At 44.8% G+C, this 13,395-nt stretch overlaps 1 pseudogene; it reads right to left on the reverse strand.

The window, feature by feature from the left end:
* Positions 1 to 10,298: 10,298 nt before the first annotated feature.
* LOC127203865 (40S ribosomal protein S27-like) lies at positions 10,299 to 10,615 on the reverse strand (annotated as a pseudogene).
* Between the last annotated feature and the right edge of the window lie 2,780 nt (positions 10,616 to 13,395).

Genomic DNA, 13,395 nt, shown 5'->3' on the forward strand with positions numbered 1-13,395 from the left:
CAGTGTTTCTCTGTGTAGCCTTGGCTGTCCTGGACTCCCCTTGTAGACCAAGCTGGCCTCGAACTCACAGCCATCCACCTGGTATTTTTCTAACTTAAAAGTTAAGTTTTTCCGCGGAGTGATGGTACATGCCTTTACACCCAGCACTTGGAAGGCAGAGGCAGGAGAATCTCTGTGAGTTCGAGACCAGCCTGGTCTACAAAGGGAGTCAGGACAGCCAGGGCTACCCAGAGAAACCTGTCTTTAAAAAATAAGGAAGTTTATTAATTTTTTTCTTTTGGTTTTTTGAGACAGGGTTTCTGTGTGTATGTCCCTGGCTGTCAAAAACTCACTTTGTAGACCAGGCTGGCCTGGAACTCACAGGGATCCACCTGCCTCTGCCTCCTGAGTGCTCAGATTAAAGGCGTGCACCACCATGCCCCGCTTTTATACATATAAATATGTATAATACATATATATATACACACACACATATATAAGGGTAAGGGTAATTTGCTTGCATGTATGTCTGTGCACAAATGCAGTGTCCACAGAGCCAGAAGACACTGGGTCCCCTGGAACGGGCGTTATAGACAGTTGTGAGCTGGCATGTGGTTGCTGGGAATTGAACCTGAGTCCTCTGGAAGAGCAACCAGTGCTCTTAACCAAGGAGCCATGTCTCCAGCTTCTGATCACTTTTTCAAACTACATGTGTGTATCCGTGTGCCACAGTGGCTATAATTTGCAGAAGTTGGTTCTCTCCTCCCACCATGTGCATTTGAACTCAGATCGTAAGGCTTGGCCGCAAGCACTTTTACCCACAGAGCCATCTCAGTGGCCCTCTTTGTCCGTTTTAAACTTGGGCTTTTTATCTTTCTTGATATGTTGCAACTTTTTCATATATGCAAAATACTTATTCTTTTTCTTTCTTTTCTTTTCTTTTTTTTTTTTTTCCGAGACAGGGTCTCTCTGTGTAGCCTTGGCTGTCCTAGACTCACTTTGTAGACCAGGCTGGCCTCGAACTCACAGCGATCCACCTGCCTCTGCCTCCTGAGAGCTGGGATCAAAGGCGTGCGCCACCATGCCCGGCTGATACTTGTTCTTTATTAGAAGATTTATAAATCTGGTTCGCTACTCTATACATCATCCTTTCAGTTTTTCTTTTCTTTCTCATGTGCATTGTTTTTCTAGAGAAACCATGTTTCAAAAAACAAAAAACAAAACAAAAATAAAAACAAAAAAACTGAGCCGAAAGTTCCTATTTCCACTTGCATTACTACTTTAGTTGTTGCTATTGTTATGCCCAAATTTTGAGAGCCTCTCCAAACAGACCACCCAAGATCCAAGTCCAAATGCAATCGCAAGGAAGTCTTTATTGCAGATTCAAACCCGAGCCACAGCTCCTATGCACTGACACAGCAGATACAAGGAAGTGGCCCAGAGTTTCAATTGAGAGGGGGTTTTTATAGGTTTTAAACAAAGAAACAAGTTTTACAGTATATGATTGAATGGCATTTGGGCAGAAAAGCTGCAAGCAGGGAGTTAGAAGCCTTGGCATTTCATGGTTGGGTAATAGGTGTAGGGGTAAGTTGACCTATAGAAAAGATTGGTTAGCTGGGTGTAGGAGTGCAGCTACTTTAATCCCAGCACTGGGGAGGCAGAAGCAGGTGGATCGCTGTGAGTTCGAAGCCAGCCTGGTCTACGAAGCAAGTCCAGGACAGCCAAGGCTACACAGAGAAACCCTGTCTCAAAAAAAAAAAAAAAAAAAAAAAAGATTGTTGAGTCATGTGGGGCATTAGGAACTTTGGTCTGGCTTCTCCTAATTGCTTGTTTCCATGTGCCAGACCACCTGCTGGTCAGCTTGACCAGCAGAGAGTATAATTGGGCTTTCCCAAAGTGAGCTGATTGTGTTGCTAGGGAATATTTTTCTGTTTAGACTACTTTGTGGTTTTCCTGGGATCTGGGTTGGTTCAGATCTTGGCAGGTTTAACACAAAATGGAGTTTCTGTTTTCAAAATAGATTTTTGTCTGGTCCTTATACCATGACCAACTACCTGACAAAAACAACTTAAGAAGAGTCTATTTTGGCCCACAGCTCGAGAGTACTGTCCATCCTGGCAGGGAAGCAGCTGGTTACACTGCATCTGATGCCAGGAAGAAGACAGATGAATGGTGGTGTTCAGATCATGCCCTTCTTTTTATTCAGCCTTAGGGTCCAGCCCATGGAACCAGGTCACCCAGTGTGAGCCCCACCCCCACCCCGTCCTCAGTTACACTGTGCTATAAACACCCCATGGGCACATCCAGAGACGTGTTTCCATGGTGAGTGTAAATTCAGCCAAGTTGACGATGAAGATTAGTCACTTGCCTATGTACCCCTCTTTATCATTAACACCCCAAACTGGTGTGTTAAGAGTTGATACAGTCAATGGACCAACACTGGCATGTTTCTGCCAAGTCCACGTTTACCTTCCTGTTCATGTGTTGTGCTGTACAATCATGGTTTTGGTATGTTTTGGGACAGAGTCACTCTATGGAGCTCTTAGATAGAGTCCTACTCAGTTGCCCAGTGTTGCCCTTGAACTCCCTAGGTAGCCTGGGTGGGCTTTGGTCTTGTAACTCTTCCTTTAGCCTTCCAAGAAGCTGGAACTATAGATATGTCATCATGGCTAGATTGCGTTGTTGTTGTTTTGGAGAGGCTGGAGAGCTGGCTCAGTGGTCAAGAGCACTGACTGCTCTTACGGAGGACCAGGGTTCAATTCCCAGCAACCACATAGTGGCTCACAACTCTCTCTAATTCTAGTTGGGGGAACCTGACATATTCTTTGGGCCTCCAAGGAAGTGCACGCATGGAATGTACTAACATACAAGCAAGCAAAACACTGGTGCACATATAGTAAAAATAAAATTTAAAAATTGCTTTATTCAGGGGCTGGAGAGATGGTGCAGTGGTTAAAAGCACTATCTGCTCTTCCAGAGGTCCTGAGTTCAAATCCCAGCAACTACATGGTGGCTCACAACAACCTATAAAGTGATCTGATGCCCTCTTCTGGTATGCAGTTGTACATGCAGGTAGAGTACTCATACACATAAAAATAAATATATATTTTAAAATTTGCTTTATTCTTTCAGTAGTGACAAAACATATTAAATTTAAGAAAAATAGCCAGGTGGTGGTCATGCATGCCTTTAAAACCAGCACTTGGGAGGCAGAAGCAGGCTGATCTCTGTGAATTCCAAGCTCCCGGGCAGCCAGACCTATTACACAGAGAAACCCTGTCTCAAAAAAACCAAACCAAACAAAACAACAACAAACAACTTTTATTCCAGTGCTGGGAATTAAGTTTATGGTGTTAGGCACCCTAGAAGGGCTCTAACTCTGAGCTTATGCTCAGAGCCCTATCTTGACCATTATCAACTCTATAGCTCAATGATAGTAAGTACATTAGCTATCTATTTATAGTATTAAAAAAAAAAAACCAACTCCAACACCGGTCGTGGTGGCACACGCCTTTAATCCAAGCACTCAGGAGGCAGAGGCAGGTGGATCACTGTGAGTGCAAGGCCAGCCTGGTCTACAAAGCTAGTCTAGAACAGCCAAGGCTACACAGAGAAACCCCGTTTCAAAAAACCAAAAGCCAAAAACCAAAAACCAACCAAACAAAAAACTCCAAAACTCAAATTCTGTTCCCATTTAAATAATAATTTCTCATATCCTCTCCTACCAATGCTGGGCAAACACCACCTTCTATTTTATGTGTGAAATTTTAAAAAAGATTTATTATGCAGCGTTGTCCTTGCATGTACACTTACAAGCCAGAAGAGGGCACCAGAGCTCACTACAGATGGTTGAGAGCCATCCTGTGGTGTCTGGGAATTGAACTCAATACCTTTAGGAAGAGCAGCCACTGCTCTTAACCTCTGAGCCATCTCTCCAGCCCTTTACTTCTGAATTTAACTACTTTACATGCCTCATATAAGTGTAGTTACATAGCCTCTGTTCTTTATGGTGGGACTTATTTAACTTAATGTTTTCAAGGTTCATCCATGTTGCAGCATGTGTTAGTGTGTCCTTGCTGTTTAAAATTGACACAGCCAAGAGTTGTGAACACCCATGCTTACTTACCAAGCCAACGTTACCTGATATGGCCAGCGAGACATTAAACCAGGCTTGGGTTAAAGGAGCCACAGCAAGACTGAGGCTGTGACAAGCTTATTGCAAACAGACGTTGCATACTCTTGGCAGAAACAGAATATAGTGGCAATTGCCAGGATCAATACAGTTGTACTTGCCAGGGTACAATGGTGTTTGCAAGCTGTACAGGGTACTGTTGTAACCTGCTCAAAGTCTTTAGCCCCTCCATTGAGACTACTTTAGTTCATAAGCTCTGTATGTCCCAGAAGTAACAGATGCCGTCAACAGGGACAACACAGCAAGGAACAGCACTCCAGCACGCACACTCTTCCCCTGAGATATCACCACTTCTTCTCCCTCAGTCACTAATTTCTTCACTTGAGTCATTGTTGCTAGGCAGACTCTGTTCTTCATGGCTTGCTGACTGCTGCCCCAGTCTCTTCTCTTTTTTATTTTTTGGTTTTGTTTGTTTGTTTGTTTCGGGTGTAGCCTCTGTGGATGCCTTAGAATCTCCTCATCCATCCAACTGCTTTCAAAAGTTGAGTCAGTCTTTCAGGTACCTACATCGACTTCAGCAGGCCAAGAAAAAACATCACAAATACAGCATTGGCTCCAGTGAATTGCTGGACCCGGGCTGTTCAATTGGCCGAACATAACTGTGACCCTGAGTTGTTTTGGAGGGGTCCCAGAACATTCTGCAGCAGCAAGGCCATCCTTGCCCAAATTTGAAGTATATAAACTAGAAGATGAAATATTGTGAGGAATAGCCATGCTGCCCCCTCCTCCTCCATGCCCCCCTCCTCTCCATGCCCCCCTCCTCCTCCATGCCCCCTCCTCCTCCATGCCCCCCCTCCTCCTCCCTGTGCCCTCCTCCTCCCTGCCCCCCTCCTCCTCCATGCCCCCTCCTCCTCCATGCCCCCATCCTCTCCATACCTCCCTCCTTCCTCCATGCCCTCCTCCTCCATGCCCCTCCTCCTCCATGCCCCCTCCTCCTCCATGCCCTCGCTCCTCCATGCCCCCCTCCTCCTCCATGCCCTCCTCCTCCTCCATGCCCCGCTCCTTCTCCATGCCCCGCTCCTTCTCCATGCCCTCCTCCTCCTCCATGACCCCCCTCCATGCACTCCTCCTCCTCCATGCCACCCTCCTCCTTTGTTTTTAAACCTTTAAATTGCCAATTAGCCCTTTCCACAAAAGCTTGACCCTGAGGGTTCTATGGGATGCCTGGGATATGGGTGACTGCACAAGGCTGCAAACTTCCTGAGTAAGCTTGGCAGTGTATGCAGGGGCACTGTCAGTTTTTAATATCTCTCAGGGCCCTAAAACATCAAAAGCTCTAAGTAAAGAGGTGATAGCATCCTTAGCTGTTTCTCCTGATAGGGGAACAGTGAAAATGAGCAATGAGTGAAAATGAGCAATGAAAAAGTGCCCAGTGACATGAACATATTTCAGCTCCCAAAACTAGGGACGTGAAATATTGTGAGGAATAGCCATGCTGCCCCCACCATCCGTGTGCCAACTGTGGTAATGCCATGACTCTGAGGATTGTTGCCAAATCATAGTTGGCACACAGATGGTCCTCCTCCACGTAAAGGGCATTCCTTAGCTATCAAGGGAGCCTGCTCGTTAGTCAGGGAAAACGTTTTGTTTTGTTTTTGTTTGTTTTTTCAATGCTGAAGCATTTTTTTTGAGAAGAGCGTGCACGAGATTCTCCTGCTCCCTGGAGGTGGTTAGCTCCTAGTAAGAGAGACATAGTGTTAAAGGGGAATCTGCCTTTGACTTTCCCTCAGACAGGGTCCTGAAAGATTAGAATGGGATGTAATATATTCTTTCGTGTCTGCAATTCCTGTTGAATTAATTGTAATCAATCATGAGTGGGGTGCCTGATGAGGTGACCCACACCGGCACTGCCAGGACTGTGTGCTGTGAATCGGAATACACATTTGGAGGGGAAGGAATGTGAATCCTGTGTGTTTCCATCTGTTGTACCTGGGTAAGCACACATCAGGGAGGCATCTGTAGGCGCCAGGGCACTCTCACCACCTTTTACTTGTGCACAGGGTCTCAGATGAAACCTAGTACTTTTGTTTTGTTTTGTTTTTGTTTTTTGCGACAGGGTTTCTCTGTGTAGCCTTGACTGTACTAGACTCACTTTGTAGACCAAGCTGGCCTCGAACTCACAGTGATCCACCGGCCTCTGCCTTCCAAGTGCTGGATTAAAGGCGTGCACCACCACGCCCGGCTCTGAAACCTAGTACATTTAAGACACAGACTAGCATGCCTTTTTTTTTTTTTTTTTTTACAGCACAGGGGTTCTTTGTGTAGCCCTGACTATTCTGGAACTCACTCTGTAGACCAGGCTGGCGTTGGTCTCAGAGATCTGCCTGCCTCTGCCTCCCAAATGCTGGGATTAAAGGCGTGGGTCACCACTGTCCTAGCATAGTAAGTTTACTGGAAAGAAAATGATTATCAATTTGAAAGGGCTATTCAACAAAGACAGTGACAAGTCATCTGAAGTAGTTATTAAAACTTCTGATTTTTTTTATCATAATACAAATTTTTGTTAGCTTTTGTTCAAATAATTGTTTTGAGATCTGTCTAGCTAGAATCATCATTTCAACAGTCATAAACCAATATAGTGTCGTAGTAAATAAAAATGGCTAATGTTTACTATTAAGAAACCTATAACTATTATGGCGGTTTTAGTTAACCCACTATCAAATCAATAAAAGACACAGACACCTGTTGTATTTTAAATAAGCCTTATTTAACCTGGGGCTGGGCAGATACTAACCCTTAAACTGCTTTTTACCTCCCAGCCCCACACCTCATGTCAATCACTCTGTTAATTTTTATCTGGGCTACTTCCATCCTTAATTCCATAAATACTTGCTTGTGCTTTCCATCCGGGCTGCTTCTCTCCACACTGAGCCTCAGGGATAACTCATGGCCACCTGTTTCTTTTCCCATCCCCTGGCTACTCTGCTTCCTTCTCTCTCCTCTACCTGTCTCTGCTCTCCCACCATCCATCCGTCCCCATAGCCCTTGAACCCTAGCTCCTCCCCTTACATCTGCCCCGCCCAGACTTCAGCATTTTTTTTTTTTTTAATTAACCAATCAACTCTAAGTTAGGTTAAGGTTTACACAACAAGGACAGGTGTATGTGAGAATGTGCAGCAGCCAGACCTTGGGGAGCAAAATAATTAACAATCAAATACAAAGCTCCAGATCACGCTGTCACAACAGCATGATCACCACTTTTGGACTGAAAGATGTATCCGTTCTACTGGTCCCCATGCTAGAGCACTCCCGTAGGGATGCTGGGAGAAGGGACAGCTAACGATGCAGGAACAGCATAGGGACTTGAGATGCGCTGAAGCCGAGCATTCCAACCTGCACTTCTCACCTTTTGTAACACTACATGTGCAGGTTCAGCCCGTTCCTTAAGAGATGAAGGACCAGGATTTCCCTTAAGAACATAAAATAGCCAGGCAGTGGTGGTGCACGCCATTAACCTCAGCACTTGGGAGGCAGAAGCAGGCAGATTTCTGAGTTCAAGGCCAGCCTGGTCTACACAGTGAGTTCCAGGACAGCCAAGGCCACACAGAGAAAACCCTGTCTGGAAAAAAAAAACATAAAATAAAGGTTGAAGTTGTAGTGTGGAAAATTTCAACATAGGTCTGACTCAATTTAAGTCCCTTAGCAGTGTTTGCAAATCACTCAGAGTTCTTTTTTTTAATATATAATTTATTTAATTTTTATTTTATGTACAGTGGTGTCAGATCCCTTGGAATTGAAGTTACAGACAGTTGTGAGCCGCCATGTGGGTCCTGAGAATTGAACCTGGGACCTTTGGAAGAGCAGACAGTGCTCTTAACCAGTGATCCATCTCTTCAACTCCCACTCAAGAGTTTTTTAAAAATGTTTTATTTATTTATTTATTTATTTATTTATTTATTTATTTTTCGGAGACAAGGTTTCTCTGCATAGCCTTGGCTGTCCTTTACTCAAGTTGTAGACCAGGCTGGCCTCAAACTCACAGCGATCCACCTGCCTCTGCCTCCTGAGTGCTGGGATTGCAGGCGTGTGCCACCATGCCTGGCCACTCAAGAGTTCTTAAGGTGTCTTTTCTAATCTTTACTCTTGGAGGACTGATTGCTGAAGACTCTATCAATTTCCTTAAATATAAGATTGGAGTAGTACTTTGAATTTTCTCAGGGGCTATAACCAATCCATAATGGGCTAATCCAATTTTTATTTCAGCAAATATTATCTTCCAGAATTCTATTCTTTCCATCGGAAAGCAGAATGCCATCCATATAATGTGTAATGAGAGCAAGAGGAACAACTTTCCAGCTCTCTTCAAAGCGATAACATATATTTGACATAAAGTTGAGCTATTTGCCTCTGTTTATTCCTTTTATCTCTTGTTGAATGACTGCCAATAGTTGAGGAGCTGTCTGCCTTTGGAGGGCTGTAGCCAGAGTTAACTCTTGGGTATCTGAAAGCCCAGGAACAGCACAGGGGCAGCTGTAATCATTACTATCTCCTTTCTTTAAAACAGGATGGATGGCAGTGTGCCGTGCACCATTAGCATCCTCACATGCTAGTTGTTTAACAAGCATCTTCCCTGCCTCCCCATCAACCATCAGGCAACTGACCGCCTGCAAAGACAAGGCACACAATCTCCCTATGGCTCCTCAGGCCCCTGTCTGATCATGAGAAGTTCCTCTGTCTTTCTTCTAGAATCTGATAACTTATGCCAACAGTTGTGTCCACAAGCCTCAGGAGGATGTGCAATCTGTCGTTGAGCATCACTATACATGCCTCATCCAACTAACATTTCAAAAATGATGGGCACATTATTTTGTTGATTTTTAGTAGCTTGGTCCTGACATAGTCCTGAATGATCAGTCTTCCACAGTAAATATTCACCCTCAGTAAGATGAGCTTTGCTAAGACCCTCCAGTCAGAAGGAACAAAAGCATCCCCAGAAGTAGAATCAAGGGGAGACACTGTAAAAGGAGCAGTTGGTTTATACTGAGCACAAGCCTACGTAAGAACCTTAATGAGGCCCGGGCAGTGGTGGCGCACGCCTTTAATCCCAGCACTTGGGAGGCAGAGGCAGGCAGATCATTGTGAGTTTGAGGCCAGCCTGGTCTACAAAGGGAGTCCTTTGTAGCCAAGGCTACACAGAGAAACAGACAAACAAACAAGAACCTTGAGAGTCTTAAATGAAATGGCGCACACCTTTAATCTCAGTACTTAGGAGACAGAGACTGGCAGATCTCTGAGTTCAAGGACAGCCTGGTCAACAGAGCTACTTCCAAGACAGCCAGGATTATACGAAGAAACCTTGTTTTGAAAAACAGCAACAGGGCCTGGAGAGATGGTTCAGTGGTTAAGAGCGCCACCTGCTCTTCCAAAAGTCCTGAGTTCAATTCCCAGGAACCACATGGTGGCTCACAACCAACTGTAATGTGACCTGATGCCTTCTGGCCTACAGGTGTACATGCAGGCAGTACACTGCATACATAATAATAAATCTTAAAAAAAAAAAAAAAGAAAAACAACAGTGGTTAAATGAAATGGGTATATAGCTTTTAACTCATTGGCCTGTGGTTATCAGGCTTGGGCACTTCACTCACGTGAAAGAGAACATTCTTCCTATCTCAGGCTCCATACAAAGTCTCTTGCCTGTGGGACCTGTACTGTGACTTAAAAGGAGTTAATTCTCTTGAAGGAGACGAGAAACCTCCCTAACAACTTCAGTAAGAGAGGAAGTGAAGCAATGAACAAGTTTCCATGCTATCAGGAACTGCACTTGCGGCACAGGGCTTAGGAGGAAATTGGAGCTGGTTGTAGGGGGCAAAGCCAGCACAAGGAGGAGGAAAACAGTCAACTTCATCACAGAGGGAGACACTAGAGCTCTGTACACCAGGCTGGCCTCGAACTCACGGATCTCTGCCTGCCTCTGCCTCCCAAGTGCTAGGATTAAAGGAGTGCACCAACGCACCCGGTTAGATAATATATCTTTAGGTTTTAATTTTTCTTCTATTTCCCAAGTTAGTTCTATTTTTTGATCCATTTCATTTTTAATTTCAACTGTGTCACTTTCATTTATTACTGTTTTGTTGTTGTTGTTTTTTGTTTTGTTTTGTTTGTTCGTTTTTGTTTTTTGATCCAAAATGTGTTATTGGGGTGGTTTCCCCCTCATCTTGAATTAGGTACTTTCAGTGCTGCTTCCTCCTGAAGGAGCATCCTTCTGTCAGCCTTGCTTTTCCTCCTGTAGGCTGACAGAGAACAGTGGAGCAGCCAACACACAAGACTACTGTTTGTGCATGGCTAAAGACTGTGGTGATTTTATAGCAGCCTGGGCACTAGACATCCATAAAGTAGGAGTTGGGGCTCTGCACCAGGTGCTTTTTCTTGTGTTTCCTCTTCTCCTCTTCTGGAGAGGGATGAAGGAGATCCTTTGCAAGAGGCATGTTCTCGTAGGGAGGTTGTCACCGCCAGAAAGGCTCGTTTTTGTTTTTTGTTTTTTGTTTTTGAAGACAGAGTTTTCCTGTAACAGCCCTGGCTGTCCTGGAACTCACTCTGTAGACCAGGCTGGCCTCGAACTCACGGAGATGTGCCTGCCTTTGCCTCTCAAGTGCTGGAATTAAAGGCGTGCGCCAACACTGCCCAACTTTATTCCTGTTTTTCTTTTCGCCTTACCCCAGCAACAAGTTGGCAGAACTTCTGCACACAAATGTCATTTTGTTGACCCTGCCAGTCCCATATTTTTTCCTGTAGTTAATTCTCCTGCCTTATACTTCTGTGTGCACCACAACCCAGGAGTTTCTCACCTTTCACTTTAACTTTTTCTTTTTCTTAAATTCTCATATGTCAGGTCTCTGTTCAGGTATCACCTGTAAGTGCATAAAGTTACCTGATATGGACATGGAGAGATTAAGCCAGGCTTGGGTTTGTGTGGCCACAACAAGACTGAAGCTGCGACAAGTTCACTGAGAGCAATCAGACTTTTTATACCTTTATAAGAAACAGAATATAAAGGCAGATTACTAGAATCAATACTATGGTAGCTACCAGGATAAACTGACATTTGCAAGCTTTGCAGGGTCCACAAGATTACTAAGACCAATTGTCCTGTCAAGCTTCTGTGCTTCCTTGGCTTCTGAGGGAACCTGCAGAGAAACACAAATCTGCCTGAATGCTTCACTGCCTGAGGAACTGCTCAGTTTCTCTGGTCTGAAGGCACACAGTGCCCCAGGAGTCCACAGACTGTCACCTGAAGAAGCCATGCCTCTCCAGGCAGCTGGACCATGATTCCCCACAGGGAGCAGTGGTGCATGCCTCGAGTCCCAGAACTTGGGAGACAGAGGGAGGAGGAGCACTGTGAGTTCGAAGCCAGCTCGGTCTACATAGTGAGTTCCTGGACATCCAGGACTACATAGAGAGACTCTGCTTCAAAGAAACAAAGAACACTGAGTGCTACTACATGGTATGCACGTAGCACACTTAGCTTATCCTTCCCACCAAAGAACAGATACTTGTAACCTTCTGGCTATTTTAAATAGTGCTGCTACCAATATAGGTGTGCAAACCTCGCTTTAACTTGCTGGGAGTTAGACTTAGTGAGTCATACAGCAATATTTTATTTTTTATTTTTCGAGACAGGGTTTCTCTGTGTAGACTTGGCTATCCTGGACTCGCTTTGTAGACCAGGCTGGCCTCAAACTCACATCGATCTGCCTGACTCTCCCGAGTGCTGGGATTAAAGGCATGCGCCACCACCGCCCGGCTTACTTATTTTTTTTTAAAAAGATTTATTTATTTATCTAGTATACAGTGTTCTGCCTGCACATACTCCTGCAGGCCAGAAGAGGGCACCAGATCTCATTATAGATAGTTGTGAATTACCATGTGGTTGCTGGGAATTGAACTCAGGACCTTTGGAAGAGCAGACGGTGCTCTTAACCTCTGAGCCATCTCTCCAGCCCCCACGTTTGGTTTTTGAGGACCTGTCACCTCGTGCCAGCTGTGTTTCCAAAAGGTCTGCAGGTGATTCTGGCACATGTTGAAGTTTGAGAATGACGGTCCTGAGGGTTTTATCTGCATTTGTGTGAATCTAGCTACGGTCTACATCCATGTCCCAGCCTACAGGGAGGAGGAAGGAGGAGAAAGAGATGGAGGGCAGCACAGCTCTGTTTGCTAAGTAAGTAGGTCAGTCACTCTTCTTGTTCCTAGGGCAAAATAATATCTGACCAAAGCAACTTAGAGGAGTAAATATTTCTTTTGACGCACTGTTGGGGGAAAACACAGGAGCAGGAGAGGCTCCCAGCTGGGGCAAAAGGAGCATGAGGTGGCCAGTTACATCATCTAGACCATCAGGAACAGGGGGTCTGGGAGAGAAGGAGAGTCAGCCTGTAACCCTCAAATCCAGTATCCCAGTGCCTCACCTCTTCCAGAGGGGTCCCGCTGCCTAAAGGTTCCTTTCACGACTTTCCTAAACAGCATGACCTATTGGCTCAAACACAATGAATCTCAATCTCTCTCTCTCTCTCTTTCTGTGTGTGTGTGTGTGTGTGTGTGTGTGTGTGTGTGTGTTGGGGGCAAGTTTGTCTGAACCATACTGGTGTTACAGAAGTTGTCTAACTTCTGCGGCTATACCACTGGCAAGAACTTAATCTCATTTCAAAATGTATTACTGCCGTTGAAGGAACAGATGTTTGGTGGGAGGGGAAAGTGCCCAGCCATAGAATGAGCTCCTGCTCCTGTATTTCCAGTTTTGTTTATGGTATCACTATATTCCCAGGAATTTACAACAGAAATTTGGCAGTCAACCCAGACCCCATCTCTCTTCTTCTCTCCACCTATATTCACTAGTTAAATTTTGTTGGTTCTATTTCTTAAATAAACCTTTCCACACCATGACTGCTTTAGGTTACATCGTCTAACATGTTTTTATTCGTGACGTTATAGGCGTCTGTGCCTCTGTCTTCCTCGAGCCTACTCGTCACACTGCAGCTTGAAGAAATCTTCCTCAAGTCTAAACCAAAACCGCTCATCTTGGAAGCCCATCCCCTAATATCAACAAGACCCCTTCGTCTTCCTTAGCCACTCCCAACTGCTAGCATTGTTTCTGTTTTGTTTTGACATACGGTGTTACTATGCAGCTTAGGCTGGCTTCAGCCTCCTGAAGGCTAGTGGATAACTCCAAATCACACTTTAATAGCAGTCAAAATATTTAATTGCTTTTTATTTAAGTTCTTTGAGACAGG

The sequence above is a fragment of the Acomys russatus genome, chromosome 2 (genome assembly GCF_903995435.1).
Source record: "Acomys russatus chromosome 2, mAcoRus1.1, whole genome shotgun sequence".
Classification (NCBI taxonomy): domain Eukaryota; kingdom Metazoa; phylum Chordata; class Mammalia; order Rodentia; family Muridae; genus Acomys; species Acomys russatus.